This window comes from Thermobia domestica, chromosome 17, assembly GCF_964235325.1.
Source record: "Thermobia domestica chromosome 17, izTheDome1.hap1.1, whole genome shotgun sequence".
NCBI lineage: Eukaryota > Metazoa > Arthropoda > Insecta > Zygentoma > Lepismatidae > Thermobia > Thermobia domestica.
This window is the reverse complement of record NC_137470.1, coordinates 112,236,441-112,252,163: the sequence shown is the minus strand read 5'-3', so window position 1 is coordinate 112,252,163 and position 15,723 is coordinate 112,236,441.

Genomic DNA, 15,723 nt, shown 5'->3' with positions numbered 1-15,723 from the left:
ATTTTATCACATCCTCTTGACAGGGACCCCCTTATAATTTCTGGTTTGTAATAAGCTTGTGTGGGATTTTTTAAATACTTATTGCGGAGATCTCACGAAATTCGTCTATTTCTATAATTGTACAATCTGTTGTTTGTATATAGTGGATATAGTAACTTCACTAAAAGCGAATGGATTAAAACCAAATTTGGTCAGTTCATTCATCTTCCGCTTATCTTCGCGACCCCCATGAAACCCTCTCGCAACCCCCTTAGGGGTCGCGACTTACAGGTTGAGAAACCTGTATTAGAGAATAGGCTTGTCACGACTGCCATTTTGAAGTCGGCCATCTTGCATCTCGCTCGATTGATTTAAATAGCACTGTAATATATTAAACTGGAATAGAATTTTAAGAGAAGTACAATGGTGAAGTCTATGTTGACAACGTTTATATGTGTAAGACATAATGATTTGGCACATTGGTGCGAGTTCGTTGATTCCGAGATTTCTTAGCAGCCGAATCTTTTGAACAAAATTCAAAATCTAATGTGCGCTAGTGCGTACTGAATAGGTGGCTGCTTTCGAAAGATTGTCTTCTAACTCGATTCTTGTCTTGAATAATCCAATGGAGAACATGGCATCCATCTTCCATCAGTTCATAAAGGTTTGTGATCGTCTCATCTTTATTTCATTATGTTTTACAAATATAAGCATATGACAAATATAAACATATGAGATTTCACCATTGTATTTCTCTCAAAATTAAATCCCAGTGTGATATATTTCATGATCACTTCCTATTTAAAACAACCAAGCGAGGTACAAAATGGCCGACTTCAAGATCGCAGTCATGACAAGCCTACCCTGTAATAGATGTCCACTGCTTCCCGATGTCTATTAATGTGGTTTTGTTTTCCATCCCTTTATCCGTTTTACAAACACACTGCATTTTTCAAACTTGAAACAAATTGTTCTGGCTTATTCTGATAAATTAGGTTTTTGGTCACTGCACCCGTCTTTATGGATGCACTTTAAATTTTGCTTATGCTTGTTTCTTGATATTCCCCACTTCGCTGCCAAGTTTGGTCAACAAAATTGATTTTGACCTCGCAAGGTTTTACTTGTTAGTGACTAAATTACATCTGTAGTTATCTATTTGCTTTTCTTGCAGATTATCAGCTTTAATACCTTATAAAATACATCCCCTTTAATATATTTGTATGTTTCAAATCCTTTCATATAGGGATGGTATCGAGACGAGACGAGACGAGACTTTGTACAGTCTCGGTCTCGTCTCGGTTGATAAATAACGGTCTCGGTCTCGGTCTCGTCTCGAGTAAAAAATCACCGTCTCGGTCTCGGTCTCGTCTCGGTCAACAGATGCTTGTCTCGATCTCGATCTCGGTCTCGAGTACCAAGTCTCGGTCTCGTCTCGAAAGTCTCGAAAGTCTCGAAATAAATAGTGTGAAATTAAAATAGTGAAAGTATTATTCTCGTACAGTCTGTCGTTTCCGCTTATTTTTTCCTTTCATTTTGACTTAGAATTATGATATGGTGTACCTCTTCATAGCTAATTTGCTAGTGCTAATGCTTTCCATGCGCGAATTCCAGGCTCAATGATCAGTGGGTATATCACCCTAAAACCCTAATAGAACCCATATTTCACTTTCAGCAATAGACTTTGTCTCATATAGCCTCAGAACTGCCTATACAATTAAACTCTATTAAATTAACTACAGTACTATACAGTAGTTTATTTCCTTCCTTTGAATCAGAATTGTTCAATACCTTCTAACGGATAACGTAACACAGCAGCACGAATGTATTTAATCGTACCGAAATTGAAACTTTACAATTTCTCATTTATTATTCAATACATTCTGCTTTGACTGTCATTTTAAAAACACAATATAACGTTCATTATCTTAACAAATAGGGTAAATTATTACTACAATATACGTATTTTGTTTGAAATTGATGAAATGCTTTATTACCATTTCACATCTCCGTGTTTAATTGACACTTTATAACACGAACGTCCTGAACCTTGTGGTGGGAGCTATTACACTGATCTTTGCTATGTGAGGTCTCGAAAGTCCGATGTTTCACATAATTCGCGTCTCATTTTAAGTGCATTCTGTTTATTATACAAGTTCATAAGGTCGTAATGCATTACGTAAGCACATATCCACTGCCGTAACATAGAATAATCTTATTCCTGAGCTCTCAACGGTGCATGCAATCTTTATTCGAGAAAACTAATCTTGCTTTCCTTAAGTTGAAATTTTACATTGATTAAAAATTACTTACGAAACATGGACATACATATTATATAAGTATATAGGTAATTCGAGTTATCTGTATCCATTTTTTCTCACTCGCCAAAACAAGTGATTCTTAACTTTCTAGTTTTCTTTTGTGTTAATTTTCGTAGTTTTGCTGCAACATGATGGATTGAATAGTCAAAAATACTTTTTTCGTTCTACGACTTTCATAAAATTTTGGATCCATTTTTACCCTACCTTACCTAGTAAAAATTATGTATATAGTCTTAGTTGAGGAACCAGTTTTTCGCTTCTGTAAAATTACAAAATTATGACTTGGTTTAGTTTACCTCCGAGGTTTAGATATAATAAAACCATCATCACCATTATAATCAACCATTATCAATCCATTGCTGGATGAAGGTCTTTCCAAGTCTTCACAACTATCTAACTTGGGCAATTCTTTTCCAGGCTACTCCTCAGTGGCTCTTGATTTCGTCACACCTTCTTGTATGCGGGGGTTTCCTAGGATGTTTTTGTCTTGTGGTGTCCAGTCTAGAATTGTTTTCGTCCGTCGATCATAATTTCTTCTTGCAATACGTCCAGCACATTTTCCAGCTCATATTAAATTATTTCATTAGCATCATCAACATTCATTTCTATATATTTGGGCTACAAATAGTTCGAATTCGCTACTTTCGGAGTACAGACACGTTACTTTTTAATCTTCGAATCTGGCAACACTGACTGAATGATTTAAATCAACATAATGTGAGAACCCCCATTTGGTCTAGCGTCTAGCACTCTTGATTTCGGTTCGCGTGGTCTCGAGTTCGATTTCCGGTAGGGGTAAAGTTGAACGACCGAAGTGGTTCGGATTCCACTTATAATCATTAGCTCCACGTCTCCTTTAGCCGCCCTAGCATAACTGTGGGACGTTAAACTAAAACAAAACAAAACAAAAGTGAACACTGTGTATTACTAACTGTAAGTCCTTGAATAATTGCATATAGCTATGTGGTATGGGTCGAGTTTGATGTGATCGGTGGTCAAACTAAAGCAAGTGAAATGTAATTAGTGTGTAATTAGAACTTTTAATTAAACACGGTCTTAATCTGAAGTGTACACCAGGCCTAAGGCTTAGGGGGAACAACTAGTGTTACTGAAAATGTATCAGTTACATTTAATTTCAGTTACAATTTGCATTTACATGTATTGCTGGAACGAAGGCTTAAATATTAACATTATAAGTAGCCCAAAGACTATGAAAAACGTCTTCTCTTGAAAGCATTCTTGCACCATAAAACAAACTACGAATAATTTTAAAATATCTTGCAGTTCATCTACGTTATTTGTACATATTTAGAATAATATTTAGCAATTTGTTTAAGTGGGCAACACTGCTTAAAATAATGTAACTGGTACTTGTAATTAAAACCACCAAAAAATATTGTTGTAATGTTATAGAAGCAAAGGAAAGCAATAATCATTATAAAAATTTAATACAAATACGTCATTTTAAGCAGTATAACAATCACTACCAATGTGTTTGGTATCTCTGAAACGATGTGAAATAACAGTTGTTGTAAATGGCGTTATAAGCATTTAAGTCTTTTGGAAGCATCTGCATGATGAGACGTGATATGTCAGCGCGTTTTCGAAGTAAAGTCTTTAGAAACATCTAAATTTTTCGTTCCTTGTAACTTTGTTCCCTCATTCATTCGAAATATATTATACTGTACCATGATCACAGTATTTGAAGCTAAGATACAGTTGATGCGCATTGCACCGTCCATGCCATTTGAGCTTTAAGAGATTTCCAAAATGTTGATGTTAATGATACTGTGTTGTCCTTTGTTACACTAAATAATGTATGGGCTATTGTGGTTTTGTTAAATAACTAAATTAGAAATATGTAATACTTTATGTAGCGCAATTTGAGAAAATACAACTTTATTTTGCTTTTAGCAACATTGTTTATCTACTGATATTGCAGAGTATCTAGAAGAATTTCCCAACTTGGTACAAAATTTCAGCATTTTTAATATATATATCTTTCGCAGATCATACGGGAGGGCTATAGGGACTATAGCCCCTCTTAACGCCCAGATATACACTGGATAAAATGAGTTTCAATCCTACTTTCTTTACACTGGATAAAGCGGCAAACCATGGTTTAGTCCTTCCCTTGATCATATACTGGGTCTACGGATATATGTATATATTTAATCTTTCCACGGAGATATCTCGAAAACGGTTGAACATAAATGAACCGAAGAAAAACTCAAATAGGAAATGCCATGGGGCACACCGAATGGTGTTGTCGCGGCGCCTCCCGGGGCCACCCTTCATGGGGTACCAGGGCCAAACTTTAAAATTTTAAATGGAAACATGGGGCGAGTAATACCTCGTTCCATAGATCTTTAAAAAGTAAAAAGCGTTGTGGTAAAAGATTTTTCATATTGGTCACCGTATTCAAGATGGCCGCCATGATATGGTGCCTGTATCTGATAAAACGTTCAGTACCACTAATATGAAAACAGTTGCAGGTAAACGAACAGTCAGAAAGTGAAAGAGGAAAGGCATGGGGCGCGTCGATTAATGTTCTCGCAGTGCTCCACTGCTGCCTTTCAAGGGGGCCAAACTTAGAAATTTTGAACCGAAATATGGGTCAAGTGATACGTTGTTGGATAAATTTTGGAACACTAAACAGTATTGTATCAAAAGATTTTTCATATGGGTCACCGTTTTCAAAATGGCCGCCAAGACATGGTGCCTGTATCAGATAAAACGTCCAGTACCACTAGCCCCCTAATATGAAAATAGTTGGAGATAAATGAACAGAATAAAACTCGTATAGGAAAGCACAGAGGGTATTTATCATTCCACGGCTCGAGTATAATGCAACGGAGAAAAAGATTATTAAAGTATAATTAACATTATGCAAAAGAGGAAACGATAGAAAATTATCTTTCCGATCTCTGTCCGTAAGTGGGTGAAGCGGGAATGAATGGTAAAATCTCAAATGAGAACCTCACTTTTATTTGCAATAGATATGGTTTGTCTGAAGCACTTGTGTGTACAAATGACTGGTACTATAATGAATAAAAATAAAGTGAAATAAGGTGAAAAAAATAAGGCGAAATTCAAGTTTAACAACATTTTGCCCGCCCCTTCGCCCCTGATAATTTAACGCAATGCGTGCAAGATTTTTGGGACATATCTGCGTCAGTATGTACCGTTTCGTTACTAAGGATCACAACTGAAATTACCGTTGAAAGTTATTCGGAATGTAACCGTGGACATCTCAGTGAAACTCATATTCTAATCACATGCAAGAAGACATGAAGGAAAAGAAGCGAACCAGTATCATGCAGACGACGGTTGAACAAAACCAACGTTTGTAAACATTGTTCTAAAATTGCGTTGTTCGACAAATTGGTTTCGCATTTCAGTTGATTCATTTTTGCATTAAACTATTGCCTGCAATCAAAATGGAAGGTACCATTTAACAAGAATTTTACATACTTTATCCCATTACAGAGACATTTATCTCTTATTAAAACGCATTTCAAATAACTTTGTTTCGTAGATACAATTTGCAAAAACTAAGGCTCTCATTTGCAATTTCACCGATCCTTCCCGCTTCACTCACTTACGAAGTGAGGTTAGGATAAATTTCTAGGAGTTAAATTTCTTCCTTTCCATTATGACACTTTCACTCTAATCATCTTTTCGACTGTTGCAACATTCCCGAGCTATAGAATGATAAATACCCTCTGTGATTTCCTATTCGAATATTTGTTCTGGTGTTTTCATATTAGTGATACTGGACGTTTTACCTGATGCAGGTACCATGTCTTGGTGGTCATTTTGAAAACGGTGACCCATATGAACAATCTTTTGCAACAGCTCTATTCAGTTTTTAAAGATATGTTGAACGAGGTATCACTCACCCCATGTTTCCATTTACAATTTTGAGGTTGCGCCCTGGGCCCCCATGAAGGGTGGCCCTGGAAGCCTCCGCGACAAAATCAATCGATGTGCCACATGACATTTTCTATTTGAGTTCTTGTTCGGTTCATTTATGTTCAACCGTTTTCATCTTAGTGGTACTGCACGTTTTAACTGTATCTGATAGAGGCAACATGTCTTGTCGGCCATTTTGAATTCAGTGCCCGATATGAAAGATCTTATGCCACAACGCTTTTTAGTTTTTCAAGATCTATCGAATGAGGTACCACTCACCCCTGGCTTCCATTTAAAATTAAAGTTGAGCCCCGGGAACCTATGCAGGGCGCACCTGAGTGGCACCGCGACCATATATATATATATATATATATATATAGAGAGAGAGAGAGAGAGAGAGAGAGAGAGAGAGAGAGAATTCTATTTGCATCAGCAGTGGATTTAGTTTCTGGAGAGGCTTGAGGAACCAGTAAGAAACATTTGCGTTGTACGTGCAATGCAAAAAATTATCACAAATTTATTTCGGGAGGGGTTTGAGCCCGATAACCACCCCCTAAATATGCCAATGTACATCAGTCAACCGCTCTCATATTATCTAACACAGCAACGAAACAAATTTTGAGTGAGGGCAATTTTAGTATCTATCAATATTCGAGACGAGACCGAGACTTTCGAGACTGACCTAAGTCTCGTCTCGGTCTCGTCTCGATTTATAGAGGTCTGTCTCGGTCTCGGTCTCGTCTCGGTTTTTAAAAGTCCGTCTCGGTCTCGGTCTCGTCTCGGTATAAAAAAGTCCGTCTCGGTCTCGGTCTCGTCTCGATAATTCGAGACGAGACCGAGACGAGACCGAGACTGGTCTCGGTCTCGGTACCATCCCTACTTTCATATATGATACATCTATGAAAAATTGATTCCAGGTTGAATGTGAACTGACATTTTTTTAAAATATGTTTCAATTTACCACTGAAATTGCATTTTATTAAATATTGATAGCATTTTCTGCATTCAGTATATGACATTTCTGAACACTTGATAGTGTAGTTTTATTAAACTGTTTCTATAGGTGGTGGTTGAAATCTTTTATATTTTTCAACAAGAGTATTACAAACAAGTACAAGGAAGTGCGTGATATTGTAAATGAATTCTACAGGAGGTAAATGTATAATTTATTGATTGTAATGCTTTTTCTGCATACTGCGACAAAATGTTCCCTAGCAGCGCTGAAAATTCAGTTAAAGTTTTCGAACATTGGAATTTGATATTAAACTAGATCTTTGAAAATTTTGTACGCTTGTGTTATATATCTAAGTAGTTGCTGTTGAAGATTATATGTTCAAAACCTTAACCTGTCTTGTTTTCAGTAGTCACTTTCATGTTGGGGTTTTCAGCCTGTCAACAGAAATGGTTTGTTTTTGGTAGAATTTATTCTATTCCCGGAAGTACTTAAATACTATTTTGTTAGAAACAATACTGTAAACTAATATCGTGCCTTTTTTCATGAATTTCTTTTAGTTTAGAAAAAAAATGCTCACCAATTACAATCCGTCTCCATTTTTATAGTCTGTATAAGTTGATTTTAGAGTTTTTTTTGCACTATGTACATATTTTCCATTTCTCAGGCAGTAATTATTACTCAGGTACTAGTAATCAGAAAATGTCATGAACACACATGTAATATTGTTTATGATAGAAAAGCAAAGAAACGCTGCCGAAAGAAAGACGATTGTTCATGAAAAGCCAATGCGTAAACTAAATTCTCTTTTTTCTAGAAATGTGATTCAAGGTAAGTGAAGAAAGAAATTTCTTTTGAGAGTTCTTTGCTCTCGAAACTACAATAACACTTTCACTCATGCGAAGTATACCTACAGCACTTTCCCCTATGAACACCAAGTTCTAAGAAATCATTTTAGATGGCAGAACCATAGAGAAGATTGTACAAAGGTGCTGCGTCTGGATTAGGGATCACAAAATTTTTGAACAGCCCCTAAATCGAGTTTTCGTATTTGTTGTGGAATAAGCACATCATATTAAGTTAAGTGATAGTTTGGGTTCGGCTATAGTGTATGTAGTTCTCCAGATACAAGGCTTACAAGATGATTTTTGATTGAATATATTGTATCATTTGATCCAAAAAGCAAAGCAATTATGACTTCTAATTAACACTACATACTGATAAAAAATATTTTTCAAAATTAGGTTTTTCAGGATTTTAAAAAGTACTTACAAAATCTAATTTTTTTTTCTTTCTTGAGTATGCTATTTGAGAAATATTGTTAGTTTCACACTAGTCCATTTTCACTACAATTCTATGAAATACTAGAAAACTCTACATAACAGCTCAAATATCGTTTTGCAGCAGGATTGTCAGCAATATTCTTTATTTAATTTTGTGTTGGAAGTGCTCTTGAGTGCGTCGATATTGAAAATACAGAAGTGCGAATGGTCACTTAGAAAGCAAGATGACTTTTAAGGACACACACAATCTTTAAACATTATTTTGAAGTTTCAGATAATAAAGTTCTTCAGTGACAGTGAACTATTAATCTGTTCGAGCAGAGTTGAAACTTTTGAATTTGCCTGTCGTAGGACAGAAGGACGTAACGCTTATAAGAATCAGATCCCGTGTTCAGTTGTAGATCACTCATTTTCAACTGGTTGATATACGATTTCACAGAAAGACATTCTGCTACTATCAAAGATCTGAGGAATCAGTTAAAGCCAAGGAAGGGAGTAGGCAGGACAGTACATAAGTGTTGAGCAGTGTTGGCAATGTACGAATAGTCACAAATCCACTATATAGTGATCGCGACGACTCGTGAAGCCTGGGCTCTGCACCAATCATAGAACTGCTTTACCTCACGTGTGATGTAAATTCACAGTCGGGAGAATTCGGTAGTATTCGTGGAACTGCCTTCCGAACGCACACTTGTGAAAACGTGAAACAGCAGAAGTGCACCAACAACGTTGCCAAACCTCGAGGACATGGCAAACTAGCGAAGAAGAAATGCACTCAGAGACACGAACACTAACGATTATTCGTATTAAACGTTAACAATAGTAATAGTAAAAATATACAACAAGGACAACAACAAAAATAACGAAACTTAGCAGCAATCCGACAACACCGTACACTGAGATGATGTTCTCCGTATAGCGTGAGAGATGACACTGGTGGTGGTTGATGACTGGGACATGCCTTCGCGTTCCATTGGGTGCTGAAATTGGTAGATCAAGGCCAAGCTTCACGGCTCATCGGGATAACTATAGTTGTGTACTTAAAAGAATATTGACTCCACTTGCGAATTTTTTTTTTTTCGTTGGTATCACTGTCTTGTCAACAAGCTACCTTTTTTAAAAAAATAGAGAATCCGTTAAAATGTTCTTCGACGAAATAAAATTTTGTACTGTGCATTAGTGCTAAATATAATTATAAGTTTAATACAGATTGCAGTAAAGCACAATATAGGTTTCCTATACATGTAAGACTTAAGGTGCTTAAAATAGTAGAACTCTTCTAAATCCGTTGCCGAAGAAATGGGACTTGTAGCTTTAAGAGGTCTGCCGAATCATCCCTTATGCATATCACAAATGGTACAAGCGTCTCAAACTTGTCACAAAGCCCTGTCTGTAATTGTCAAGCGTGTAGGAGGTTCTGATTCAAAAACTCCGCTTCTACTGACGCTGAATTTCAATGACATTTTTTCAAACTTCAAATAGTACTTTAAAATAGTTACGTACTTCAAATGTCAAGTGTAATCGGTCATTTTGTCTCACTTTCATATGTCGCATGCCAATAGGATATACATTTCCAAATCTTGATACAGTATTGCAATTATATCTCACTTTACCGTGCACTAGCTGTTCAAGTGAAAGGTCATTTTCTGTCCTTAAGAGGATATAAAAATCGACTTCGAAGTACCATCTTGCTGGAAAAACTGGACTCTAATTTGCCTTCTTTCTATTGAAAATGACATAACAGGAGCTTTGGACTTTTTGAGGATGCAATTGATGAATTTTCAAAAGTCAAAGCAAGAAAAAAAATTAAGGGAGTTTGTGTAATTTTTATTATTGCTTTTGCTACTATTATTGATGTTAATTACAGCACTAAATTAGATATTGGTAGCTATACCTATACTTAATATAAGTTTTTGTTGGTTTTCATTTTAACCCAAAGTATAATGCCAATTATGCATAGGCTATATTGATAATAATGATAATACGATGATTATCAAATGTAAGAAGGGTCCTCATGCTGAAAGTCATGCTCCGGGCCTTACTAGTTAGAAAAGGTCAATGAGGCCCTACATAAAAAAAAATGATCCTAAGATTATAACCATAAGTATGCTTGATCAGTTAACACCTGAATCAAAGACAGAGACGCGAAATTTTGTCTGTCTTCTTGTGGTTTGGATACCAGCTAATTTAACGTATAGGATAATTTGGGGTAGTGTGAACAGAAAAAAAAACAAAATAGTAAAATTCCTCATAGATATTAACATATAGTTTGACAACAATTGTTACAGAAACATGTATTTTGTCTATAGTCTCATAGTGTTTGCTTTCAAAAATTTTTCAATGATTTTCAAGGAAATTATAAATACTATTTTACTGCAATTGCCCATATTTAAGAAATTTGATGTATAATATGGACAGGCAATATGGATAAAATGAGCAGGTAACCTTTAGTAATTAAATTATAATCCATGAGAAACTAAGATAAAAAAAAATAGTAATTCATGAAATAATACTAAGTACTTAACACGTAACACCTTTGAGACGTAAAGTAAGACTACAGAATACTATATCAAAGCATTAGAAAGAAAATATACGTCGTGAATTGTGATATATTTATCTACTTGAAAACTAGGATGTTAGATACAGGAACCAAATGTGATAAATTTAAATGTATACGACATAATAAATGTAAAATACAGTTTTTGTTCATGTGTTCCAGTTCATTTTCAACGTCTGCTGTCAGATTTGGGTTAGAAATGCCAATTCCCATTGTGCGGAACCCAGACTACCTTTGTCATATTTGCAGATATTTTCCAGTGTTTGTAATAATAGGTCGCAAAATTCAAGTTTAGTGAAAAGTCAACAATTGTGATCATGGATTTAAATACTTGGCGCAAATTCGTAATAGTATTTTTTTGAATGTCTTTAAGAGAGATTTGTCAGTTGGTTGTAGCCAATTATTTCAAATCAGAGGCGTACTTTGAAGCCAATATATATATATATATATATATATATATATATATATATATATATATATATATATATATATATATATATATATATATATATATATATATTTGTACTTACAATATATATATATATATTTCTCTTTTATGGCGAAAGGGGTATGTATAATATGAAAATGTTTCTTGTTTATCTGATAATTGTTCAGTGCATATTCCTCATATATCTCCATTTTGTAGAAAATTAATATGCCCAAATCTGATATATGCAAAATTATTATACACAATGACGATATTTTATAATTTACAAGACTTTAGTTAGAACGTAATCGGTCAGTTCTATCCTTTGCTGTGCAGTGATAACGCAACGTCTGTTGATTAACATAAATATAAAGTGATGATTGTACTCAACAGTTTATAGTGCGTAAATTCCTTATATCCATGATACTCAAATTTACAATCAACAAAACTTGGAATACAGATAACAACAATTACTTACTTTTGCCCTCCAAAACAACGCAATGTAATATCACAACCGCCGTGTACATTTGCATTCCATCCAGAGCTTTTAAATCCTCCACACTATGATATAAATTACCAAATTCAGTTACAGATTAATTCTGGTATGAGTAATACTATGAAAACCTTAAATCTTTCCATATTATCAAACTGCCCATATTACCCAAAATTAGTCTCCAGATTTGTTTCACAAGCTGTGTCCAAACTTCAGCATGTGGTACTTCTGAGGAGATTTCGAGATGATGCGGTCTACCGCCATATATTCAGCTGCCATTGACGACAAGTTGCGGTCTGCTAGCTTTTTTAATGGGTCAATATTGTTTACCACCCGCCCAGTATTTCCCAATCATTGGACGATTCGAGTTCTCGTGTACAAGCTGCGCCTTCAAGATTTATTCCTCGACCTTTAAAACTTATGACTTCTATTGCTATAGTGAGTGAGATACGCCCACTGCGCGGCCAGACCAAAGTCCGCAGTGTCTGCCAGTTAACCTACTAGTCGAGACAGACTTGGTAGCGAACCAAGGCGTGTATGATTTGCAGGCATGGTGCCCAAGCGTTCTAAGGCAAGTTCACCTCCCGCCAGGACAACCACCAACTACCGAATCCCACGGTTTGTCTTCAGCCCGGCAGTCGAACCCAATACGGGAACCTTAAGGGAACACAATGGGCTTGAATCATGGCCTTGACTACGTCTATCGTTCTATTGCAACCACCTTCCACGTATAGATACCGCGAACATGTCGAGATATTCCTGCATCTCATCCCATATCCAATGGTACGTGTCAGGTCAGGCAATGAAAGGTCTGTATATCAACCTATGCGTAATTCTGCGCCGATCCCGAGATATACAGTGTGATCCTAAAAACACGACACACGCCATAGGGTATTAAAACAAAGGTCAACAGATAATCAGGAAACCTGAGAGACACATTGTTCTACTGAAAATAATGGAAATAATCGTGAGCCTACTGTAGTCGTAGTTAAGGAGGAAATGGAATTATAACAACGAGCACTAGGAGTGACATTTAATTAATGCAACCTTATTAATGACGCAAACTTCTCGGCAGGAGCCAGGAACACGGCCCTACACTACGCGCAGCATTGTTAGATAAAATGCCAAAAATAATTACGACCTATGCAGATACAGGCACGAACCCGACGCATCATGGGTGCACCCACATGTTCAAAGAAGCTGGATTTATTCGAATGATGTTGCAGCATCAAATGATGCCTCTCTTCAGATTGTAAACACCTCGACAGGCGATAAATAGACAAGAGTTTGAGACGGTTCTACACAAAATTCCGTCTTGTTTCCTCCACGATGAACATCCTGCCATCCAGAGACCATATTCTCAATCTTTCTGTGCATTTCTGGAACGGTGATATTTCATATATGCCAGATATATCAAATGTCCGGGGCCATACGCTAACTCCGTTACGAATGAAGATGCGAAAAATGGAAAGAAAGTGAAGTTGTTGGAAATCGGCAGTTTTCAATATAAAGTGGTGGAATTTTCCCAATCGCACCAGTTATTTGGACTTCATACTGGTAAGGCGCCCTATGTTAAATGAAAAAGCAACTTTTCCAACCTAGTATTTTGTTCAAATGCAGCGGAGTGGTAAGCAAAAACGACACGAGGAACGTGCATATTCCCATATCAGAGAAACTAGAACACCTGGAAGCAATTCCCCATCAAAGCTGTATTGTTGATATGGTGAGAGCAAAGAAACAACATATTGAACTGGTGACTTTGCTTTTTCTTTTAACATAGGGGTTGGTTCTACCAGTGTGGAGCCCAAGCGGCTGGTGCAGTTAGACAAATTCCGCCACTTTAGACTGAATCCACTAATTTCCATCAATTTACTGTCTTTTCCATATTATTTTAAGTCGTAATGGAGTTGGTCTATGCCCCGGACATTTGATACACCCATATATTGATATAGACCTTTTGTTGCTTGTCCTTAAAAGTATGTCTGCTGAAGTTTGGACATATCTTTGCGTAGGGGTCACGGTGATTCGGCGGTAGAGCGTTTACCTCTGGTGCATGAGGTCCCTGGATCGATTCCAGCTCGCGTCAAGCGGACTTTGTTGTGGACAAACATTATGTAGGTTGGATCTCTCATTTCCTCTTACCTTTTTCGTTCCACCGTTTCATTCATTCTCATCATCACTGTCTCCTTTAGTCTATACAGCATAACTATGGGACATCAAACTGACATATTTCAGTTCATACCTTTGCACATACCCTGTGTATTAACTTACTCTGAAAATTGAATTCAAACCATTCACCATCACTTATGTTCAAATGCAGATGTAAAGTAAATATTTATGATTTCTTTTTCTGGTTAGATTGTAATGTATTTGTACAGAGTGCAATACAAGCTCACACGAACTCTTTGTGAACACTCCAGAAATAGTTCTAAGAAAAACTTCAATGTTAGACAATACAAGAATGATGATATTTGGGTATGGATTAAGTATCGAATGACAAATACAGTGAGTATTTTAAGACAATTGTATGTTGTGTTTCCGTCTAACTAGATCGTTAATTCACTTCATCTGGTGTACATGATGTCGGGTTAAATTCTCGATGAACACACATCAGTTTTAGTGACGACCCAGTAACCTGAGGCATTTTAAGATACTGCCTTAAAAAAATCATAAATATTGCCCTCTGTAAGCCTACAAGTACGTTTTAAAATTAGTAATACCATTGATTACTTGAAAATAAACACACTGTATACAATATTCCTTTATCTTTTATCTAAAATCCAATTTTGTAGAGTCGATGTAGCCTGAAGAAGGCTATAAATCTAATGAACATACTTTTGTTTATTACTGATTTAACTAGTATGAGCTAAATTGAGGAAACTTTGCTCGGGAATATTGATTATTGGTTAAATTAATTTCAAGCAATATGGTTATGATCATTTTTGTCGTTCAATAATAGTGGCTTAATTCTCTCCGACATACTTAGCTTTATTTTTCCACTGTGTCTTATTTACTTCACCAGAAGACACTAAGGCAATTTGAGAATATACAAATAGTTATTTATATACACTCTGTTTCGAAACGAGAGAGCAAATTGCGAGAATTTTATTCCACAGAAGCTATATAGGACAGAAACACTGCATACACGCCGCAAATTACTAAACATAAGAAGCTCAAAGTTTAAAACTACACCAGTTAGCGTTGTTGTAGTCTGTAATAAAATCGCCACAAAACCCCAGGAGAAGTCATTTTCTTTCCTGCAATTTTCTGAGTGTGAATCCGTTATTCACGTGCAAACAGCCACCTTATCGTAATCAAATTTGCGAGTGACGTAGAAAAGATCGTAGGAGAAGGATGCATGTTCAAACGTAAAAGCACAGGACGTCAAGACACGTCACGAGACAATTTCGAACGTATCCAAGGTGTGTTAGAACAGAGCCCTAGGAAATCAACACAAAGGGAACACAACTTGAAATTTCTGAGCCATCTCTCCGGTGTACTTTTGAACAGTGTCTGCATATGAAGCTTTACAAGCTGTAATTATTCCAAGCATTGCATCCTGATGACCATGCAAAGAGGCATTCAGTCTGCAGTGCAATTCAGGAGGTTATGGAGAATGAGTAGTTTTCCGAATATCTAATTTTGCTGTTCAATCAGCTATCCATGTATCTAATATGGTTAATCACCACAATGAAAGAATTTGAGGCTGTCAAAAATCTTTCAAGTTCGATGAACATGAGAGAAACTCGCTGAAGGTAAAATGTGATCTGTGCCATTTCAGCAAGCAAAGTTTGTGGAC